Raw genomic sequence first — 13379 nt, 5'->3', positions numbered from 1 at the left:
TGCCTTGCAATCTGAGGAGTGCAGTGGACATCCCTCCCTGATGTTCCCGAGTTTGCCTTTATAGCTCCATCAACTGAGACATGATTGAGTCCAGAGGCATTATCACCTAACTTGGACTCTGCAGATTTCTGGCCTCCAGCAAACTTCCAAGTGCCAGAGACCAGGAAACCCCTGCCTCCACCTGCTGTGGATCAGACAGTGCAATGTGCTCACCAGATTGTGATCCCGAGGCTACTCTAAAGCTAGGTCCCACCGAGGTGTGTGTCTCTGTGTTGGTGGAGGGTGTGGGTGAGTGCTGTGACAGGTCTTCAATGAGGGTGCTTTCAGATTCCTCTTCAGGGGTTTCTTCGGGGCTTGATTGGAGGCCCTGGGCCATAGACTCCATCAGCTGTTTCCCAGATGTGCCTGTAAAGGTAAGTATAGAAAATTAGTGTAAGGCAGGCAACTGCGGAACAGGACACATCACTTGGCTGAGTACCGCCAACCTTACCATCAGCACTGGAATGGTCCAGATCCTTGCCGGCCAGCTGGATGGCTCTATTTTCAAAGTCTGTGAGGACCTTGATTTCAGGTATTCCTTCACCAGTCTGCAACCTCTCCTTGTTGTTGTGTGCCAGTTTATCCTGCCTGAGTAGGGGAGATGGTGGTGTAGTGGTATTGTCACAGGACTAGTACTACAGAGACCGAACATGACAGATAGTGAAATAATTGAACTCAATAAAAATTTGGAATTAAAAGTCTGATGGTGGCTGATTGTCATAAGAACCCATCTGATTCATTAATGTCCTTTCAGGAAGGAAATCTGCTGTCCTTACCTGGTGACTCCAGACCCTTGGCAATGTGGTTGACTCTTAAATGCCCTCTGAGCAAGGGCAATGGTGGGCCAGTGATACTCACATCCCATGAACGAATAAAAAAAATTGAGATGGAGAGAGTGTAGGCAGGACACCTGCTGGGCCCGATAATAAGTATGCCTGGCATGTGTGGGTGGCGAGTGGTCCCATAGACAGGATGAGGACAATGAAGGTGTGTGTGAGAGAGTGAATGATGATGTCCTTTAAACTGGCAGTGAGTGCGATCCTTGTGGTTGTGAGTTGAGAGTGATGAGAAGAGTGACTTACCCTGGTGGAACGGAAGTGATCATTCATTTTTTTTCAGCACTGGATGGCTGTCCTCTTTTGTAGGGGGTTGGTGCAGACCATCGCTGCCACCATGCTGGATTGGTGACCTTGCTTGATGATCTTTGCCCAGAACGGGGGTAGAGAACATTATGGCAGGCCTCCACTGCGTCCAAAAGATGCTGGACGGACACTTCATTAAACTGGGGAGCTGCAGTGCTCTTGCTTTTCAGGTTCATATCTTCTGTGAGGAAGCCCTGGGCTGGAAGGACTGAGAGGTGCGCGTGTGGCTGCACTTTAAATATGGTGCCTGGCGTGATGAAGCAGCAAGGTGATGCCGTGGCGGGCGAATGAGAGCCCGCCCACCATCGAAATGATGTGTTTCCCGGGAGTGCATAATTAATGAGGCAGGATTGGGACGATACAGCGTGAAAAGCCGCCATTGCAGGCGGTGGGTAACATGTCCTCTTTCCCACCCATTACCACACTAAGTGCAAATCTGGGATGGTTCCACCCTTAATGGTTTGAATCCGTCTGACTCTGAAGAAGAGTCATACAGACTCAAAACTTTAACTCTGTTTCTCTCTCCACAGATGCTGCCAGACCCACTGAGTTTTCCCAGCATTTCCTGTTTTTATTCTGCTCACTATGTCTTTGGCTAGCAGTTAGTTTCCTTGGTTGGCTGTTTTTTCTCCGCATACAATGTCCTGTCAAATTGGCTACACATTTATGAATCTTAACACTACATTATAGCTAACACAAAATTAAAATTCTGCATATGCTGGAAATCTGAAATAAAAATAAAAAATGCTGGAAATACTCAGTAGGTCAGGTAGCCTCGGTACTATGTTACAACAATTGGGATGACACCCAAAGACAAGTCCTCTAGGCATATTGACAGCTATGGAGTTAATATTTCAAAGCTCTAATAGTCGCTTTGCAAGATTATGAAACATATCTGTGCATTCATATCCTCTTTTGGTGATATTTGTAAAGATGCATTGGCTTCCACCAGTTTGCTTCTGCCACAATTCATTCCTGGGCCATCAATATGCAGGAGTCAAGTTTGGCTTTGACTTTTAAACAATTTCTATTAGGATGGGAACAAATATACAATTGCATTAATATTATTCATGAATTAATGATCAAAATCCAGAAAAATCAAGAAACTAAAGTAAAACATTACTTGTTTCGAAGATCTTTTTCTGCTTTAACTGTAATCACAGAATCACAGGGCTGAATTTTCCCCCGTCAGGGGTGAAGTTGATGGGCGGACGTTTGTGGGTGCGCTTCCGATCGGCGCCCCTGACTGGAGGCACGGCGCCATTTTACGTGGGCGGGCCTATGAAAGCCCGCCCAGCGTGACGTTCGCACAGAAGCAGTATGCGCTTCCTGTGCGGGCGATGGGGGAAGCCTAAAATCGGGAGTGCGCTCTTTCGTGCATGTGCACGAAAGAGCGCATTCATCTCCCTGAGGCTAAGTGCAGCCTCAGGGAGATCGGCTGTAAATGTTAAAAAGCTCAAAATAGAAAAATAAAATTTCCCTAACATGCCCCCTCATGTGACAATGTCACATGAGTTGGGACATGTTCATACTTTCCAAAAAAACTATTAACATATTAAAAACCCTACATGAAACCTCATCCCGCCCGTGGATGACGTTTCACATTTTTTCTAATTCCCACCAGGTCTCCTGGTCTGCCCGCCAACCTTAAGGTTGGATGGGCAGGTCCACTAATTACTTTGATTGCTCTGTCAGTGGCCTCAATTGGCCATTGACAGGTCGGCGGGCATGCAGCTGATTTTGCTGTGCCCCCGCCTTCCTGAAAATTTAAATGCGGTGCGGTGACGTCGGGAGTTCCATCCGACATCACCGCATGTCATTTTACGCGTTGGCGAGCAGGCCCCGCCCCTGCTCGTCTACGGCAAAATCCAGCCCACAGAATCACAGAATCACACAGTGCAGAAGAGGCCCTTCGGCTCAGCGAGTCTGCACCGACACGTGAGATTCTACTCTGTTTCTCAGTATTTACCCCATGCTTCTCTGCTGTTTCTTTGCCTCCATACATTCCTGATAAAATTGTTTCTTTTAGGCCTGTTGCACCTCTATTGAACTCTCATTGCTGTGTTCCTTGTATTGTCCTTTGTCATTCTTGGCATCCTTATCTTCTCTTGGGTCTACTCTCTCCCTCTTATGAAATTATATTTATATTGAATCCGATACATGACAAAAAAAAAGGATTGCTTCCCAGACTTAAAAAGTAAATACAATAACAATAGGGTAATTATATTAAGTGATTTCAACTTTCCCAACATTAATTGGGATAGACATAGTGTTGGATGGAGTGGATTTATTGAAATGTGTAGAGAAGAACTTTTTAGGTCAATATGTAGAGGGTCCAACAAGGGACGGCGCAGTGCTGGAGTTAATTCTGGGGAATGTAGCCAGACAGGTGGCTGAAGTGGTGGTGGGGAGCATTTTAGTGATAGCGACCACAACATGGTACAATTTAAGCTTGTTATGGAAAAGAAATAGACAAGTTGCAAAAAAATGTTTTGGATTGGGGGAGAGAGGACTTTAGTAAAATAAGGCAGGATCTGGCCAAGGTAGACTGGGAACAGCTACTTGTGGGGAAATCTACTGAAGAGCAGTAGGGGGGCTTTCAAAAAGGAAATGGGGAGTGTACAGGCTCAACATGTAACAAGTGACAAGCCCAGAGAATCATAGATGACCAGAGATATTCAGGATACAATGAGAAAAAAAAGAGAGGCTTTTAGCAGGTACAAGGGCAGCAAATCAGCGGAAGCATTAGTGGAGTACAGGAAGTGCAGGGTGGAGCTTAAGAATGCAATTCAGAGAGCAAAGAGGGAATATGAGAAAGCTCTGGCTGGTAAAAGTAGAGAAAATCCCAAGATATTCTCTAAGTATATCAATGGGAAGAGGATAACCGGGGAAAGAGTAGGGCCCATAAGGGACCAAGGGGGCAATCTATGGGTGGAGCCAGAGGACATCGCTAGAGTGTTGAATGAATACTTCACATCTGTCTTCACCCAAAAGAATGAGGATAAAGGTATGGAACTCTGGGAGAGAGACTGCGAGGTTCTTGAGCAAATTGATATAGGGAGTGACAAGGTATTGGAAGTGTTGGCAGGCTTAAAAGTGGACAAATATCCAGGTCCAGATGATTTGTGTCCCAGAATGCTGAGGGAGGCAAGGGAGGAGATCGCGGGGGCTCTGACCCAAATTTTTATTTCCTCTCTGGCCATGGGGGAGATGCCAGAGGACTGGAGAACAGCTAATGTGGTTCCGCTATTTAAGAAGGGCTGTAAAGATAAGCCAGGGCACTACAGACCAGTGAGTCTCACATCAGTGGCAGGGAAACTATTGAGAAAATTCTGAAGGAGAGAATCTATCTCCACTTGGAGAGGCAAGGTTTGATCAGGGATAGTCAGCATGGCTTTGTCCGAGGGAGGTCATGCCTTACAAATTTGATTGCATTTTTTGAGGAAGTGACCAGGTGTGTAGATGAGGATAGTGCAGTTGATGTAGTTTATATGGATTTCAGCAAAGCCTTTGACAAGGTCCCACATGGGAGATTTATAAAAAAGGCAAATTCACACGGGATACAGGGTAATTTGATAAGGTGGATTCAGAATTGGATTAGTTGTAGGAGACAGAGGGTGATGACAGAAGGCTGCTTTAGTGACTGGAAGCCCATGTCCAGTGGCGTACCACAGGGATCTGTGCTGGGTCCCCCATTATTCGTCATTTATATAAACGTCATAGTGTGCAGCTCTGATCGCCAAATTATAAGAAGGATGTGATTGCACTGGAGGGGGTGCAGAGGAGATTCACCAGGATGTTGCCTGGGATGAAACATTTAAGTTATGGAGAGAGGTTGGATAGACTTGGGTTGTTTTCCTTTGAGCAGAGAAGACTGAGAGGCGACCTGATTAAGGTGTACAAGATTATGAAGGGCATGGACATGGTGGATAGGGAGCAGCCGTTCCCCTTAGTTGAAGGGTCAGTCATGAGTGGGTGGTATAATTAGTAAGTCTGCGGATGACACAAAGATTTGGGGCTGGTTAACAGTGAGGTTGAGTGTCTTGGGCTACAGGAAGATATAGACGGGATGGTCAAATGGGCAGATAACTGGCAGATGGAATTTAACCCTGAAAAGTGTGAGGTGATACTCTTTGGAAGGAGTAATTTGACAAGGAAGTATGTAATGAACGGCATGACACTAGGAAGTTCTGAGGAACAAAGGGACCTTGGCGCGTGTGTCCATAGATCTCTGAAGGGGGAGGGGCATGTTAGTGGGGTGGTGAAAAAGGCAAATGGGACACTTGCCTTTACCAATCGAGGCATAGATTACAAAAGTAGGGAGATCATGTTGGAGTTGTATAGAGCCTTGGTGAGGCTACAGCTCGAGTACTGTGTGTAACTCTGGTCGCCAAATTATAGGAAGGATGTGATTGCACTGGAGGGGGTGCAGAGGAGATTCATCAGGATGTTGCCTGGGATGAAACATTTAAGTTATGAAGAGAGGCTGGATAGACTTGGGTTGTTTTCCTTTGAGCAGAGAAGACTGAGGGGCGACCTGATCGAGGTGTACAAGTTTATGAAGGGCATGGACATGGTGGATAGGGAGCAGCTGTTCTCCTTAGTTGAAGGGTTAGTCACGAGTGGATACAAGTTCAAGGTGAGGAGCAGGAGGTTTAGGGGGGATGTGAGGAAAAACCTTTTTACCCAGAGGGTGGTGATGGTCTGGAATGCGCTGCCTGGGAGGATGGTGGAGGCGGGTTGCCTCACACCCTTTAAGAAGTACCTGGATGAGCACTTGGCACATCATAACATTCAAGACTATGGGTCAAGTGCTGGTAAATGGGATTAAATAGATAGGTCAGGTGTTTCTCACGTGTCGGTGCAGACTCGATGGGCCAAAGGGCCTCTTCTGCACTGTGTGATTCTGTGATTCTGTGATTTGCTGTTTCAACTGAACCGCCTGTCACTCATTCACTTATCTTTCAGATATACATATTCCTTTCCCTTGGCCTTTGTGGTGGATTTTGGACTTTTCCTGAAAAATCAAAATCCTTACAACATATGGCAGTCAAGGTAGATGTATTGTGCGATCATTTTCTGAACATAAATGCAATCAGAGCCTCAATGATCCATCAAGTGGCAATGAAATATATCGCAAAATTCTTCTGGCACATTAATATACCAACTATCTGATGACATTTTGTGAAGCCTCTTTCATAGTTTCATAGAACAAGTGTAATATAAATAAGTTGCATCATTGAACCCAATGTTTTTAGAAAAAAAACAGTGCAACAGACCTTTCGGCTCATTTGTTATCTGACCTAATATAATTTTGTGGTTTCTATTTTAGTAACCAGTTGCGTTTCAGGTTATGTTTTTCTCCCTTTCCATTTACTCAGCTAGTTGAGCAGCACATTTGGAGCAGAGTAGGGTTCAAATCCTGGCAGGATTTTCTCAGCCTTTCAACTGCCTCGGTGGATGGGCTATGGGCAGAATCGTCTCAGATTTCCACAATGTGTGATAGCAGGCGGGAAAAAAACCATTCTACCTGCCAGCCGCAATGGCAGATTTTCGCACTGTATCGTCCCATTTCTACCTAATTAATTATGTAGCCACAGGAATCACCCCTTACTTTGAGATTACGCCCTCTGGTCCGAGACTCTCCCACAAGGGGAAACAACCTCTAAGGATCTACCCTGTCAAGGCCCCTAAGAATCTTACATGTTTCAATAAGGTCGCCTCTCATTCTTCTAAACTCCAATGAGTACAGGCCCAAACTACTCAACCTCTCCTCATAAGAAAATCCCTCCATACCCGGGATTAACCTAGTGAACCTTCTCTGGACTGCCTCCAAGGCCAATATATCTTTCCTTAGATAAGAGGACCAAAACTGTTCACAGTATTCTAAGTGTGATCTAATTAGTGCCTTGTATAGTTTTAATGAGACTTCCCTATTTTTATACTCCATTCCCTTTGAAATAAAGGCCAACATTCCATTTGCCTTACCTATTACCTGTTGAACTTGTATGTTAGCTTTTTGGGATTCATACACAAGGTTTCCCAAATCCCTCTGTGCTGCAGCCTTCTGCAGTCTTTCTCCATTTAAATAATATTCAGCTCCTCTATTTTTCCTGCCAAAGTGCATAACCTCACATTTTCCCACATTATATTCCATTTGCCAAGTTTTTGCCCAATCACTTAACCTATCTATATCCTTCTGTAGACTCTTTGTGTCATCCTCACCACTTGCCTGCCCACCAATTTTTGTGCCATCTGCAGTACATTCACTTCCCTCATCCAAGTCATTAAGATATATATTGCAAATAATTGTGGCCCCAGCACTGATCCCTGTGGGACGCCACTAGTTACAGGTTGCCATCCTGAAAATGCCCCTCTTATCCCAAATCTCTGTCTTCTATTAGTTAGCCAATCCTCTATCCATGCTAATATATTACCCCCACACCATGGGCTCTTATCTTATTAAGTAGCCTTATGTGTATTATCGAACGCCTTTTGGAAATCCAAATATATTACATCTACTCGTTCCCCTTTATCTATCCTGCTTGTTACCTCCTCAAAGAATTCTAATACATTTGTTAGGCATGATTTCCCTTTCATGAAGCCATGCTGACTCTGCTTGATTAGATTATGTATTTCTAAATGCTCTGCTACTACGTCATTTATATTAGAACTCCAACATTTTCCCAATGACAGATGTTAAGCTAACTTGCCTATAGTTGCCTGTTTTTTGTCTGTCTCCCTTTTTGAATAAGGGTGTTACATTGGCCATTCTCCAATCCTCTGGGACTTTTCCAGAATCTAAGGATTCTTGGAAGATTACTACCAGTGCATCCACTATCTCTGTCGCTACTTCCTTTAATATCCTAGAATGCAACCTGTCAGGTCCAGGTGACTTGTCGGCCTTTAGCCCCATTAGTTTCCCTAGTACTTTTTCTTTAGTAATAGTTATTTTATTTATTTCCTCCCCCCTTTTGCCCCTTGATTATTTCGTACTTTTGAAATGCTATAAGTATATTCTACCGTGAAAACGGAAGCAAAGTATTTATTCAACTCCACTGACATTTCCTGGCTCCCCATTATTATTTCCCCAGCCTCATTCTCAAAGGGGCCGATGTTCACTTTGGCCTCTCTCTTCCTTTCAATATATTTAAAGAAGCTCTTACTGTCTGTTTTTATATTACTTGCTATTTTACCCTCAACGTTTATTTTCTCCCTCTTTATTATTTTTTTGGCCATCTTTTGTTGGTTTTTAAAACTTTCCCAATCCACTGGCTTACCACTAATCTTTGCCACATTGTATGTTTTTTCATTCAATTTGATACTATCCTTAACTTCCTTGGGTAACCATGGTTGGTTTATCCCCTTCCTTGAATCCTTCTTCCTCACTGGGATATATCTTTGTGGAGAGTCATGAGCTATTTTCTTAAACACCTGCCATTGTTCATCAACTGTTTTTTCTGCTAAACTGCTTTCCCAGTCCACTCCAGTCAACTCTGCCCTCTTCCATTGTAATTACCCTTATTTAAGTTTAGCACAGTTGTTTCTGACCCAAGTTTCTCACTCTCAAACTGAATGCTAAATTCTACCATATTATGGTCACTGTTTCCTAGGGGATCTTTTACTGTGAGATCATTTATTAAACCTGCCTCATTACACATTAGCAGATCCAAAATAGCCTGATCCCTGGTTGGATTCACAACATATTGTTCTAAGAAACTGTCCTGAATACACTCTATGGGCAGAATCTTCAGCTCGGTGAGGCATAAAATGATGCACGATGATGTTAGGCGTGCGCCCCGACGTCACCACATGTCATTCAGATTTTCAGTTCGGCGGATGCGCACCCGAGTCAGCTGCGCAATTGCTGAACTGTCAAAGGCCTATTAATGCCAGTTAACTGTCAATTAAAGCAATAAACTGAGCTGCCCATCCAACCTTAAAGTTGGCAGGCAGGCGAAGAGGCCAGGCGGCCTTTGCATTTTTCATGGAACCTCATTCATGGACGAGATGAGTTTTCATGAAGGTTTTTATGTGACAGTTTCATATGAGGGGACATGTATTAAAAATTTATTTTTTTCCTTTATTAAAATTTTTGAACTTAAACTAACCTCCCTGAGACAGCTCAGTGCCTCAGGGAGATTTCTGCGCACTTTCACATGCATGCGTGAAACAGCGCAGGCCCAGACTCAGGGAACCCTCCCCCACCGCCTGCACAAGGAGCGGCTCAGAACTTCCGGGCACATGTCACGTTGGCCAGGCTTTAATTGGCCCACCCACATAAAATGGCGGCACCCAGCCGATTACAGGCAGCAATCGGCTGCGCACACACCCGCACCCGTTCCAGCCCAACACCCCCCCGTAATAGGGAGAAAATTCCCCCCAACGGGGAAAGAATTCTCCCCTATGAATTCTTGCTTGTGTCTACCTCTGCCAATTTGATGTTCCAAATCTACATGAAGATTAAAGTCACCCATGATTAATGTACTGCCTTTTTCACATGCCCTCATTGTCTCCTGATTTATTCTCTGTCTTACATTATAGCTACTGTCAGGGGGCCTTTGGATTACTCTCAGCAGCGTCTTCTTCCCTTTCTTATTTCCCACCTCCACCTATATGAATTCCACACCTTCCGATCTAAGATCCTTTCTTGCTATCGTGCTTATTCCATCTCGTACTAACAAAGTTACCCCACCACCCTTTCCTTCCTGCCTGTCCTTTCGAAATGTCACATACCCCTGAATATTTAGTTCCCAGCTTTGATCTCCTTGTAACCACATCTCCGTAATGGCTATAAGATCATACCCATTAGCCTCTGTTTGTGCTGTTCATTCATTTATTTTGTTCTGAATGTTACATGCATTTAAGTAAAGAGCCATTAATTTTGCCTTTTTGCCATTTTTTTCCCCTTTTGACCCTACTTGCTGCTTTTTAAAAATGTTTGTATACTCTGTCCCTTCCTGTCACACTTTGGGTGTCATTACCTAAGTAGCTGCCCTGTAATGCTGCCATATCCTTTTGCCTTGTAAGCCTACATATCCCCTCTCCAGAACCCCCCCACCCCCAACTCTATTTAGTTTAAAGCCCTCTCTACAGCCCTAGTTATTCGATTCACCAGGACACAGGTCCCAGCACGATTCAAGTGAAGCCCATCCCACCGGAACAGCTCCCTTCCACCCTAGTACTGGCGCCAGTGCCCCATGAACTGAACTCCATTCCTCCCACACCAATCTTTGAGCCATGCATTTAACTCCTTAACTTTATTTACCCTATGCCAGTTTGTCCGTGGCTCAGGTAACAATCCTGAGATTATTACCTTGGAGATTCTGCTCTTCAATTTAGTTCCTAGCTATTCAAATTCTTTCAGCAGAACCTCCTTTCTAGTCCTATCAATGTCATTGGTATCAACGTGGACGATGACAGGTGGATCCCTCCCTTCCCACTAAAAGTTCCTCTCCCGCCCTGAGGAGATATCCTTAACCCTGGCACTGGGCAGGCAACACAGCCTTCGGGACTCACACTCACGGCAGCAGGGAACTGTATCTATCCCCCTAGTTATACTGTCCCCTACCACTACTACGTTCCCATTTCCTCCCCACACTTGAATGACCTCCTGTACCATGGTGCTGTGGCCAGTTCGTTCATCCTCCCTGCACTCCCCACTCTTATCCATGCAGCTTGCAAGAACCTTGTATTTGTTGGACAGTTGCAGGGGCTGAGAATCCTTGAACGCTAACCCCTGGTTCCAAAACCTGCTTCTCTTTCAGTCACACCTTCCTGTCCCAGATCACAGACCAAATTTGAATTACCTAATATGAGGGATGTGACCAACTCCTAGAGTATAGTGTCCAATTAGCTTACCTCTCCCTGATGTGGCACAATGTCTGCAGCTCGGACTCCAGCTCCTTAACTCGGATCCAAAGTTCCTCAAGCTGCAAACACTTGGTACAGATGGTTCACTCTGGATCACCTTGGTGTCCAGCAGCCCCCACATGCTGCAGCAGCAACACATCACCTGCCCTGCCATCACTATCATATTTTATTCAAATTATTAATTAATTACTCTAGTATCCCCACTCTTTACACTTTAGTATAATTATTTTTATACACACCAGTATCGATCCTATGCTTAACAAGCTATCTTTAAGAAAAAGAGAAAAAATAGACTAGAGACCTAAACAGAAACTAAAGACCTTACTGTCCTTTAAAGACTAGAAATGCTCACCAGTCCTACTCACCAATTAGCTGCTCTCCTCGCTCTTTTCCCTCTTGCCCTCCTTAATGGTCTCACATTCTTCTCTCCCTCTCTCACTGTTACAGGCCCCGCTCCTCTCGCACTCGGTCCTTGTAAATGACCACGCTGTTTCTCTCACTCTCTCGCTGTAAATGACCATGATGTAAATGGCCCTGCTGTTTCTCTCTCACTCTCTCGCTTTAAATGACCCCGCTGTATCTCTCACAGTCTCTCACTGTAAATGACCCCGTTGTATTTCTCACACTCTCTCACTGTAAAGCGATTGAAAAGCCACCCCCACCTTACAGCTGGTCTGGTAGGTAGAGACCTACCCCCTAAAAGTGATGTGGTGCTGCCTGCGAAGACTGGCAACAGTGAAGAAATGGTGATATATTCCCAAGTCAGGATGGTGAGTGACTTGGAGGGGAACCTCCAGGCGGTGGTGTTCCCATGTGTCTGCTGCCCTTGTCCTTCTAGGTTGTAGTGGTCATGGGTTTGGAAGGTGCTGTCTAAGGAGCCTTGGTGAATTCCTGCAGTGCATCTTGCAGTTGGTACACACTGCTGCTACTGTGCGTCGGTGGTGGAGGGAGAGAATGTTTGTGCATGGGTTGCCAATCAAGCAGACTGCTTTGCCCTGGATGGTGTCAAGCTTCTTCAGTGTTGATGGAGCTGCACTCATCCAGGCAAGTGTAGAGTATTCCATCACACTTCTGACTTGTGCCTTGTAGATGGTGGACAGGCTTTGCGGAGTCAGGACGTGAGTTGCTTGTCACACAATTCCTAGCCTCTGACCTGCTCTTGTAGCCACAGTGTTTCTATGGCTAGTCCAGTTCTGGTCAATGATAACCCCCAGGATGTTGATAGTGGAGGATTCAGTGATTTGAACCATTTCAGCCATTGAACATCAAGGGGCGATGGATGGATTCTCTCTTGTTGGAGATGGTCATTGCCTGACACTTGTGTGGCATGAATGTCACTTGCCACTTGTCAGCCCAAGCCTGGATATTGTCCAGGTCTTGCTGCATTTTGACATGGACTGCTTCAGTATCTGAGGAGTCACAAATGGTGCTGAACATTGTGCAATCATCAGCGAACATCCCCATTTCTGACCTTATGATGGAAGGAAGGTCATTGATGAAGCAGCTGAAGATGGTTGGGCCTAGGATACTACACTGAAGAACTCCTGCAGTGATGTCCTGGAGCTCAGATGATTGGCCTCCAACAACCACAAGCAGCTTCCTTTGTGTTAGGTATGACTCCAACCAGTGGAGCGTTTTCCCCCTGATTCCCATTGACTCCAGTTTTGCTCGGTCTCCTTGATGCCACACTCGGTCAAATGCTGCCTTAGTGTCAAGGGATGTCACTCTCATCTCACCTCAGGAGTTCAGTTCTTTGAACCTTGTAACAAGGTCAGGAGCTGAATGGCCCTGGCAAACTGGGCATCAGTGAGCAGGCTATTGCTAAGCAAGTGCTGCTTGATAGCACTGTTGATGACTCCTTCCATTACCTTACTGATGATGGAGAGTAGGCTGATGGGGCGGTAATTGGCCAGATTGTATTTGTCCTGCTTTTTGTGTACAGGACATACCTTGGCAATTTTCCACATAGCCAGGTAGATGCCAGTGTTGTAGCTGTACTGGAACAGCTTGGCTAGGGGCACAGCAAGTTCTGGAACACAAGTCTTCAGTACTATTACGGAATGTTGTCAGGGCCCATAGTCTTTGCAGTATCCAATGCCTTCAACCGTTTCTTGACATCATGTGGAGTGAACCAGATTGGCTGAAGACTGGCATCTGTGATGCTGGGTACTTCTGGAGGAGGCCGAGATGGATCATCCACTCGGCACTTCTGGCTGAAGATTGTAGCAAATGCTTCAGTCTTATCTTTTTCACTGCTGTGCTGGGCTCCTCCATCATTGAGGATGGGGATATTTGTGGAGCCACATTCTCTAGTGAATAGTTTAA

This window comes from Cetorhinus maximus, chromosome 3 (genome assembly GCF_964194155.1).
Source record: "Cetorhinus maximus chromosome 3, sCetMax3.hap1.1, whole genome shotgun sequence".
In the NCBI taxonomy this organism is placed as follows: Eukaryota; Metazoa; Chordata; class Chondrichthyes; order Lamniformes; family Cetorhinidae; genus Cetorhinus; species Cetorhinus maximus.
The sequence above is the reverse complement of the archived record's forward strand: the minus strand, read 5'-3'. Positions refer to the sequence as shown.